Below are 11778 nucleotides of genomic sequence, written 5' to 3' on the forward strand. Positions count from 1 at the left end.
TGTATTGAAAAGTGTTGAATTGCCACGACCACAACTATCACCACTACAATCACAGATTCACAAGAAGGCTTGAATGTGGTTACTCGACTTCTTAGAAATAGCAGCCATATTGCCTTCAATATCATAACACCCTATCATTTTAAAATACAGACGCAGGAGTAGCTGTGTGGTAAGAAGCTTGCTTATCAACCGCATGTTTCTGGGTTCAGTCCCACTTAGCGGTTCGGCAAAAGAGACCAGTAGAATAAGTACTAGGCTTACAAAGAATAAGTCCTGGGGTCGATTCGTTCGACTAAAGACAGTGCTCCAGCATGGCCGCAGTCAAATTACTGAAACAAGTAAAAGAGAAAAGAGTATATAGTTGGAGATATGGCTGTGTGGTAAGAAGCTTGCTTTTCAACTAGATGGTTCCAGGTTCAGTCCCACTGCATAGCATCTTCGGCGTCTTCTACAGTAACTTCGGTCTGACCAATGCCTTGTGATTGGATTTGGTAGATAGAAACTGAAAGAAGCCCATTTTGTACATATGTGTGTGAGTGTCTGTGTTCATCTCCTGTTACCACTTAACTGGTGTTGGTGCTCTATGGGGTTTAGGTCTGGACTTAGGGCAAGCCATGGCAGTGTCTGGATGTTGCACTGTTGGAGGAAGTCTGTTGTCAACCTGATAGTATGGGCACAGGTGTTGTTGCGTTGGAACACGTGATTCCAATGAAGGTCAATGTATTGCACACTGTGAGGCCTCAACACTTGGTCAATATGGTGAGCAGTGCTTACTCCATTGCCCTGGTCTTGGTTGATGTTTTGGAAGCCCACTGATCCAAGTTTCTGGCTGAGTGCAATCCCGCTCCATACCATGATGCTCTGTCCTCCCCATGAATCTCTCCATCACACAGCCACTGGCATGACGTTCACCTCTTCTCCTAACCCTAGCTCTGCCATCTGCCACAGAAATGTAATATCTACTTTCGTCAGAGAAGACTAGTCCTCCACTGCTGATGTTGTCAGTCTTGACGTTTTTGAGCCCACTGCAGACGTACCCGTCGATGACGATCTGTGAGGATGGGGGACCCCTAGCTGGACTTCGGTGAGACAGGTTGAAAGATCTCAGCTAGCAGCAAACTCTCTACACACTTAGAATATGTTAGAACCTGTGTAGTGTTGTTGGTGCTGTGTAGAGATGTTGTTGATGAGAGACATGATGGTGGCAACGAAGATGGAGGTCGCTGGAACTGGCTCTTGTGTGGTCAGTGGTTAGACCTTAGAAGGTTGGGAACCAACAGACCTTGAGACTAGAAGGAGGTGAGTTTTTATACCTAATGGTAGGCTCAAAATTGGAGTTTAGAACAGACTGTATCATCTGATTTATTTGGAGGCTGTGATTGGTTAGGTGGTATATTGGCACGCAATAGAGTAAGAGACAAATTGCGCCAGTACCAACCAATCAGAGTGGTGGACACAACGGGGTCCAAACAGCAGCCAAAGGTTAGCTGTTATCTGCTACGTTCGATTGTATGTATATTTAATAGAGAGAGGAAGTTCACTACAGTATATTACATTTAAGGAAGGGGACAACCAAATGTCATGCTATGCCATGTGATCATTATCATAAGTAAGGTAGTGAGTTGACTGAATTGTTAGCATGCCGGACAAAATGCTTAGCGGCATTTCGTCCGTCCCTTTAAGTACTGAATTCAAATTCTGCCAAGGTAGACTTTACCTTTCATCCTTTACGTTACGCACTGGAGTCGCTGCAATTAACGAGACTCCTCCTACAAAATTTCAAGCCTTGTGAAAGGATTATTACCCAAAGTGTCCAACAGAGTTAGTTGATCAAGGGACGGGGCCGTTTAGCAGCATTATAGGTACCCGGGTAAACCAATGCACTGGACCCGATAGTAATATTTATTTGACAGTAAGGCATAGTATTCATCGATTAGCATTAGACTTATGAGGATCCCGGGTAACTACTTGTGTACCCATGGCCTAAGACGGCACTGACCTGGAACAAACAACACATTCGTCGTTGCTTCGGCGCAATTCTTTTACTATTTCCCTTACAAATATCGAAAGTTTTCTGCTACATGTTATGGGTGCTCTCTTCCCCGTCTGACTAAATCATTAAAAAAAAATTACTGAAAAAACATTTAAAATAACGTTTGATTAAGGACCTCGTCGCTTTGTCTAGGTAAAATTCGTTTAAAGGAAGTTTTTATTTTCATTCCATGGGCTTAATTGCAAGGGAAGACTGTATATGGAAGCCCGCCTTTGAGTTCATTTCTTTTATGTTACTTATTTACGGAGAGATTTTAACTAGGAATTAAGAAAAAAAGGTGTGTTGAATTCCACTAACAGAATCGATCAATGGGAAAATGGTTTCAGGTTTATAAGGACGAAGAAATAAGATTCAGCGGAGTTCCTGTCTTTCTGGGAGTGTTTTAGCCACACTGAAATAAAATGCCGACAACTGAACAAAGAAACCGCGTGGTTTTCATCGTTTGGAAATCTTACATTTTATAACACATACCTTTTCTCTTTCTCTCATCTATTTTCCCTCCCGTTTCCTTTTCTCTCTATCCCCTTCTCTCTCTCTCCGGCTCTTCTACCTGACTCGCTATCTTGCCCCTCCTCTCCACTCACTCTCTCTGTCAAACTAAGTCTCTCTTATTTTCCCTTTATCTCTGTTTCATCCTCTCTTTCTCTGTCCCTTTAGACTTATTCTTATTCTCCCTTCAGCCTGTCTCTCTCCCTGTATTTCTGTTTCCTTTTTCTTTCTTCCTCTCTCATTACTGCTCTCTGTCTCTTTTTTCTTTCTTACTTACACTCTCTATCTTACTCCGTCTCTCACATCACTGTATCACTCCGTCAGTCTCACTCTCTCTCCATCCTCATCATATTAACTTTCTCTCTCTCTCTCTCTCTCTCTCACTGCTCGTATTAACCAATCCCGGTTCTTAACGTGTCATCTTAGTTAGCGAGCGAGTAGACTACAATTGAATACACTGATTACGGATGATCAGTGGGGCAACAATTTTCGAAGCGCCAAAACCGATCATTCGCAATATTGCATTCTTGTACAATTTCCATCATTAAATTTTATTTACTCAATATAATTTGAATTTATTGGTGGGGAGGGGGAAAAACATCCACAATACAGCAAACAAACGTTACATTAAAAAAGAAACAGTAAACAAAAGCTTTTACAAATTAGATATCTTCTGTAGCGAATAATCTAGAAGTGAAAATGTTCTCCGTTTATTCGTTCGGGTTTTTACATAATTCTGATCAATAGCCGCAAATATTCACAAAGCCGGTGCTTAACCCTGGTTTCTGTAACGGTTGAACGTATGAGAGTTAAATCTCTTGTTAGTTTTCTCTGGTAGACAAATTTAATTTCATATGAAAACCAATAAATTATAGCGATATTATTTCCAATGAATGATTCTCTATGAGGTCGCCCCCCACCCATGCTTTGAAATAGCAGCCAAATTGCCCTCAGATACGTTTGTGATAATAAAAAAAAACGACAAATAATAGCGGCTGGAATAGTTTTTTTTTTTTTTTACAATAACGAGGAAGTCTTTGGTTACTCGACCTCGTACGAATAGCAACCAAAATTGCCGAAAATTGCATCCTACCATCTTAAATAATTCTTTCTAATTTTGGAACAAGTCCAGCAACTTGGAGGGTAAGAGTTTAGTCGATTACATCAACCTCAGTGCTCAACTGGTACTTATTTTATCGACCCCGAAAGAGTGAAAGGCAAAGTTGACCTCGACGGAATTGAACTCAGAATGTAAAGGGACGGAAAATATAACAATAAGCATTTTAATCATACGTATTACCAATTCTACCACCTCGTTGTCTACATAACATCTTGTATAACAAGTGGACACATTTAATAATGTGATCCTACAAACTGCTAAGACGAGGTGGTTATGGGTGGATTGTCTTTTATCAGGATTCAGCTGAGGCTTTACGACAACTTAAACAGGTGAATTCGTCCATCGAGTGCCTGATTCATGGATATTTCTACGTCATATTATAATCCATATCCTTCCTGTCCAGTCGAACATCCATGCTCTTACATTATTGAATACTGTGTTACTTCTAAAGAGACTTTCAGCATCGGTTAATTAGCTTATTAATTAATGCTTCATACATTAAACATATTGATGCTAATTTTATCTTTGCCAAGCATTTAGAATTCTTGAGCTTCAGGCTAGGAGTGATTATAAACAATTGGCATTTCATTAACGATGGTAAAAACACCTAATGTAAAATCTGGTCGTTACTTGTCTGCTTGCTTTTCAGTAAGATGGCGGTCGATTGGCACAGTCAGTGAGCATTGACAAACGTTTTGCAGTATTATGGCATTTTACTTCTTGAGTTCAAATCCAGCTGAGGTCAACTTACCTTTTCATCATTCCGGAGTCCATAAAATAAAACACCAGGGAAACGCTGGAGCCGATTTAATCGACACTCACCCAACTTAATTTCTGGTCTTGTGTCTAATAGATATAACACTTTACTTTCTGAGGTCAAATCATGCAGAGACCAACTTTACTTGTTATCCTTCCAGTGCCGAAAAGAAAAGTTTTTTCAGCATCGGAAGTACTAAGCTCAGATTAATCGATGGTACATTCATCCAAAATTTATGACTTTGTGTTTAGAAATTAATAATTAATATTGTTATTTAATTTCCGCTCAGCTTTAATCTTGCATATCCATTATGATCAAAGACATTCCAACCACGATTATCTCGCCTTTATCCTGGTTGTAAAGAACCCAGAATCACATTATTTAGTTTGTTCCTTTCTAAGATGGTAGGAGCGTGTTGAGTTGTCTGGATTTCAACTTCCGAAGTCCATTTCCCATTCATCTCACTGATTTACGAACGTGTAACCAGTACCGTCAAAAGGCATGGGTACACTGGGCAGTTGATCAATGATCCCTCAGGTCTAGGGGTCTAATTCTGACCCATTTATTCTTTGCTTTGCTGTCAATAAATACTATAGGGCCGTGTACATGGCGCGATACAATCTTCCAGAATCGTCTTGTGCGGTATAAGAAACCACTTTTGGCGGTAGTTAATTGCAGTATGTTGAAGCAGTTGTGCAATATGTGTCTCCATTCTTGCCACACCAGACGGCTCAGACAGATAACCTGGAATCTCCTTTGCCACGAATATAACAACTGTTTCCACTTACGTTGGGCCAACCATATGTTACTGTATCAGTAGCTTGCCGTAAATTCCAAACATAATATCTCTCCAGTATGTAATAATTGTTGTAATTTGTAAAAGACCAATGCAATTTGTCTTTATGTGCAACAATAAGATTTTCCGTTAAATGTTTGTGGGTGTTGTTCAATTACTTCTTGTAGTCACCACCACAGACCAGCCAATAAATATCCAAGGGACGAAAGTATAGTATACATGGCAGATGTAGCATGTATGTAAGGAAGCGATTTGCGTCGACCAGAATGCCTTTACAGCATTCGTTCAGGTTTTGAGCTCCAGTCTCCATGAAGTCAACTTTTCCGTTAATCCTTTCGAGATCGATCAATAAAATAATAGTTCATTGCTGGTGACATGTTCATAGCTAAAGAGAGATTTACTTAAAATATTTAGGATTTCAAAATGGTGCTCCAACGACTTCAGGCTCTATGGTAGTTTCGAATTTAAACACACACCATCATAGTTCTGTGTACGCACGTGTGTACGAATGTGTGTGTGTGTATATATAAATGGGTATATGGGTGCGTGTGTTATCAGAATATTCTACTAATAGGTGTGTTCGAGTGTTAGACATGGAACAAAATCAGTGACATTATCTAAGATTTTTGGCGTAAAGAAACGAATTTGAATGTTATGCTTAGAACCAGACTTACTCTCATGGCAGGGATTTTAGGAGGATTGAAAACAGAGTGAACAAAAGGCTGTGTTTAATAAAAATTGGGGAGGCGGTTTTAAAACACCGGTGTTTGTCAAACATTATGAGGAACAAACAAGAATAATGTGGACAGAAACTCTATTCTGTGTTCTCATTAATAAAGAGGGTATCAGAAATTTTTTTTATCAATATTTGAGCCCGTTACTGTTAATTTGAGAATAACGGGCTGAAACATCTTTAACTATGGAAGGAAATTAGAGTCACAATCGAAATTGTTTAGAATGAAACTAATGAAGATTTATAAATGTATTATTCATTATATAATTTTATAGCGAATTGGTGGCTAAACATCAAAAAATAAATGCGTGGTAATTAAGAACTCAATAAACTCGTAATTAAGAACTCGTAAAAACTCCAACACGTTATTACATTGCAGTAATTCCAAGTGCGACCGCCTAGAATGTCTCTATATAATCGGCTAAAACGATCCTATAGAGCAACATATTTAGAGTAAAAGCAGAAAAGCAAAAATCTCACATATAGTTCATATTTTAATTGTGCTCAACAGCTGTTTCGTTAGGATAAACATTATTAATTCCGTAATTATGCAATTACGCTAATTCAATTAAATTAAACTCATTAAAGAGTGCTGTTTATCGAAATCGTCAGGAGTATTATGTCAAAATATAAGAACATTTACAAAACTTTAAATTTTCACTGGTCCACCTAGTTATTTATTAAACTAATAATTTTTTTTTTCTTTTCTAACGGCATGATTTTAGGTACGTTATGCTGGTTCCGAATTGTCTTTAATGCATTGTTTATATTTCTTATGTATTAGGGGCACACATGTCTGTGTGATGAGGAAGCTAGCTTTACATCCACGGGGTTTCAGGTTAAGTCCCACTTCGTGGCACCTTGGGCAAGTGTCTTCTACTATAGCCCAGGGCTGACCAAAGCCTTGTGAGTGGTTCTGGTAGACAGAAGCTCGCGAAAGTTCATCATATGTATGTTTGTTTGTTCAGTGTTATTTGAAGATTTCTTGCCAATAGAGAAAGAGCCGGTTTCTAACCTAAATACAAGGTTCCTTCATTGGAATTTCAACATCGACAACAGGGTATTTTTGTATGTATGTATGGATGGATGGATGGATGGATGGATGGATGGATGGATAAATGGATGTGGATGTACGTGTGTGTCCGTATACTTTTGCTATTTTTTGTTTCTTTCAATTCAGCAGAGATCGTTGCAATTGTGGCAGGGCTCTATGTCACATCAAATCTCAATGTAATGACAATTCACTTTCATTCCCCCCCCCACACACACACTCACTACACTGATGAAGAGCCTTACTTTGCGAGCCACTCCATTGTGTTGGATTTTATAACTCAATCAATGAAAAGCAGACGATGAAAAACTTCCTTTCACACGCACACGCACCCACACCCACACCCACGCGCGCGCACGCACACACACACACACCATAAAAATCTTTCCTTCATAGTCGCACATGCTACGAAAAACTTACTTCAGAGACACACGCATAAACTATGAACATCTCCTTCACATATTATAAGACTATTAAAAGAAAGCAGTCGCATACACCTCCATGACTTCGCTTTGCTGACGTCACTCGACATCTTGATTTTCTACATTCATTGCGACGCACACACAATACAGCACGCTACACATAACGAATACATCGCTCTCTACGTATATGTACATTATCATTTAATTGTTCACATACACACTGGCTATCAAAGACGTGCATAAGCAGTACAATGAGGCGGACTGTGTAAAATGTTTTCCCGTGCAAGCTTGATCATGTCAATGTATTGTTTAAAACATTTTATTCACAGACAATTTTGACGACCACTTTAATCCATACAATATTTAAAGATTTTAAACTCAGTTACATTCGTATTAACCTTTTCATTGTCGCGAGGTGGCTTCGTTGATGTGATGTGGAGCTGATAAAAAATGAAGATGTATTTTGTTGGTGTGTGAATAATGACTAGCAACAGGCGAAAATTTAACTGCAATATTTATTGCTGGGCTTAAAGATGTGTGGTGTTGGCTGTTCACAATGAACAACATTAATAATAGCTGACTGGGAGAGAGAGAGAGAGAGAGATACAGCTCTGAACTTATAGAAAGCTATCTATGTGACAACATGCGGTCGTTCCAGGAATATATGAAGTCAAGCTGTGCAAATCTCCGAGGCAACAGAAGGTTCTTAGCTGTCTATATGGCAAGAGTGGAGGCACGGGCCATTCATCTGCTTTAAACACTCTGCGATTTAATGACCGCTAAAAACGGCTTTTAGATGGGGCAAGAGGTTTTGTTCTAGAACACTTGAAGAACCATATCACGCCACAGCCTCATGTCGATCACGGGAAACTATGGTGGTTTACTCGTGGTGTCTGAGCGGTTAGATTTTGAATCGCTGCTTTACAATGTTCTAGAAAGATGAATTGTATTTTGACTTCGCACAATTTTATCATTTTGTTCTTATTGCTGCCGCCGCCGCTTCTTTCTCTCTTTATTTTATCATTTGCCCAACCTTTGTTCTGTTCAACAATTTCTTCATACATTAATTTGACACTGTAGAACATAGAAACTTCTGAGTACATTCACAAATACTTTCATGTAAACTATTTCGGGATTGTACTTGTCTGACAAATAACTTGTTCTGTTGCCGTTTTTCGAAACTGAAGCAAACTACTTGCAGAATCATTTTTACTTCAAAGATATTCACTTCTCTTTTATTTCTTGAGATGTGAACATTTCCATACAATTCTGGTCACCGACCCACTTACACAGTCATAGTTCCAAAGAACTGCAGTGAACGTAACAATTTTGTTTGTGTTTTTAGGTGGTTAAAATGACTATTTCTGCGATGTAATTGCTATACAATTGTGTAATTTTCACGTATTATTCTAATTTCACAAGAGGCGGCGAGCTAGTAGAACCATTATCAAACCAGTTGACATACTTGGCGGTATTTTATCTGTATTTCTGAGTGCAGAAAGTCAGATGAAATTCTGAGTTCAAATTCCACCCAAGTCGACTTTGCCTTTCATCCTTTCGGGGTCAATGAAATAAATACTCGTTGCGCACTGGAGTTGATGTAATCGATTGCGCCTCCCATAAAACTTCAGGCCTTGTGCTTATAGTAGAAAGTATTCTTCTAGTTTCATTAAAGTTCAAATTCTGTTGAGGTCGACTTTATCTTTCATCGTTTTGGGGTCGATAAAATAAGTACCAGTTGAGTACTGGAGCTGATGTAACCGACTGGCCCCCTCCTCGCAAAAACTCGCACGGATGTTGAAGAGTGTCGTTGTGGACTGATTTGTGATGGTGACTGGTTGAGTCAATGAATGAAAATGTGTTTCTAGGGCTGTATGAGAGAAGTAACTGAACAACATCGTGAACATTTAACAAGATTTTGTTGTCGCACGTAAAGATAAACTGCGTTGGCCTTTTTCAGATAACAACAGCAATAATTACATGCTAGGCGTGAGATACTGCTTGGTGTTTACGGCAAGCTATTGATACGGCAACACGCATCTTGCCCAGCATAACTGGAAACAATTGTGCTATATTCGTGATGGCACAGGTTCCTGTCATCTATCTGCGCCATCTGTCACAGCTTTACTTCCTGGGTCGTCTGGCTGGTAAAAAACAAAAAAAACAAAAACATGCCGAACAGTTTTTATAGGGAAGTAGAAGTCGAAACCTGTCCACGCCATCGCTTCACGCTGAGTGGTCGGTTAACAAACCGATCACGTGAATCTGTGGTGGTTTTCTCGTGATGTTTGACCGCGTGTCCAAGGATTCAGTTTTGAATCACTGCTACACGCAATTATTTATAGCCATAACTACTTCAAGTTCAACCGTAGCAAACGAATTATTCCACGTCTCTGGAAGATTCCAAATTCTTATAACTAATGTTTGTTTTTAAACATTTTATTTTTATTTTTAGATATATTTTATATAAAAATGAAATATTGAGAACTTATACATTGGATTATTGTAGATTATCGACTCTTGTAGTTTCAACACTGTGTTATAACATGGTATTATAGGTTAAGAATGAGGTGGACTGACAGAATTGCGCGTCGAACAAAATGCGTTTTTATAGTTGTGTCACTCTGAGTTCAAATCCACTGCAGTCAACATTGTCTTTCATCCTTCTGGAATCGATAAAATAAAGTACGAGTTAAGTACTGGGGTCGATGTAATCAATTTTCACTCAAACCTTAAATTGCCATATGCCTAGATTAGAAACCCTTCGAAAATTCTCAAGATAATTTAAACCAAAATTCGACACGTGTAAAGTAACGTCATAGGCGCAGGAGTGGTTGTGTGGTAAGTAGCTTGCTTACGAACCACATGGTTCCAGGTTCAGTCCCACTACGTGGCACCTTGGGCAAGTGTCTTCTACTATAGCCTCGGGCCGGCCAAAGCTTTGTGAGTGGATTTGGTAGACGGAAACTGAAAGAAGCCCGTCGTATATATATATATATATATATATGTATGCGTGTGTATATGCTTGTGTGTCTGTGTTTGTCCCCCCAGCATCGCTTGACAACCGATGGTGGTGCGTTTACGTTCCCGTAACTTAGCAGTTCAGCAAAAGAGGCCGATAGAATAAGTACTAGGCTTACAAAGAATAAGTCCTGGGGTCGATTTGCTCGACTAAAAGCGGTGCACCAGCATGGCCGCAGTCAAATGACTGAAACAAGTAAGTAAAGAGAGCATAATATGAAATTTTACGATAATTTAATGCGACATTTTCACTTTTGACGATGTCGAATGAGGTGAATTGTTGATGTACATCCACAACTGGAATACATTTAAACAGATATCTGGATCTGCTCAAAACAGATCTGCCATGCGACTAAACAATAACATTGCACAAGAAAAAGAAACTTTCCAAATCAATATCTTTGTCTTTAAGGTCTTCCATATTAGATTTTACATACTCCTGATGTTAAAAAAGCCTTTAAGGTCTTCCATATTAAATTTTAGCCGCCCCTGCTGTTAAAAAGAAGGAAAAAAAACCCCTCAAAGTTTTGTTAAAGTGAAATTATCTCAGTGCACAGATGTGCAACCTATTCCCCCCATCACGAGATGCCTATCTTGTCTGTGACCAACTAAATAAAACCAAATATCGATATTGAATTGAAACTAGAATAACAAACAAACTACAATATTTCAGAGACAACGTATGGAATTAATTTTAAGCTCGCTTTGCAACCACGTGATTTCAGGTTCAATCTCACTGCATGGCACCCTGAGTGAGAGTCTATCATAGCTCCGAACCAACCAATGAGTTGTGAGTGAATTTGGCAGACAGACACTGTATGGAATCTGCACACAACACACACACACACACACACACTCACACACACACACACACACACACACACACACACACACACACACACACACACACACACACACACATACGCGTGCGCGTGTTTGCATGTGCCGCTTTGTGTCTGTGTTTGTTACCGTTTGACAACCGGTGTTCGTTTGTTTACGTCTCTGCAACTAAGCTGTTCAACATGAATGTGCTGAAGAGACATGAATAACTCCGGCATCTACCAAATCCACTCACACGGTTTTGGTTAGCCTGAGGTTAGGGTAGAAGACACTAGACTGCTGATTAATAGCCCAGTCAAGATGGTATTTTCTTCATCTCTTACTCTTGTATTTGCACACATCTATAAAATGGCTTTCTGAAATGAACTTCCATTATGCAGCTGAGGAGTACATTTTCATTGCACAACTTATGTGGTGTTCTCACTGCATAAATAAATGAAGTTTGTACGAAACGTACGTACTGCTATAACGTAATGCATTTTTGTTGCTCTTCTTC

This window comes from Octopus bimaculoides, chromosome 1 (genome assembly GCF_001194135.2).
Source record: "Octopus bimaculoides isolate UCB-OBI-ISO-001 chromosome 1, ASM119413v2, whole genome shotgun sequence".
In the NCBI taxonomy this organism is placed as follows: Eukaryota; Metazoa; Mollusca; class Cephalopoda; order Octopoda; family Octopodidae; genus Octopus; species Octopus bimaculoides.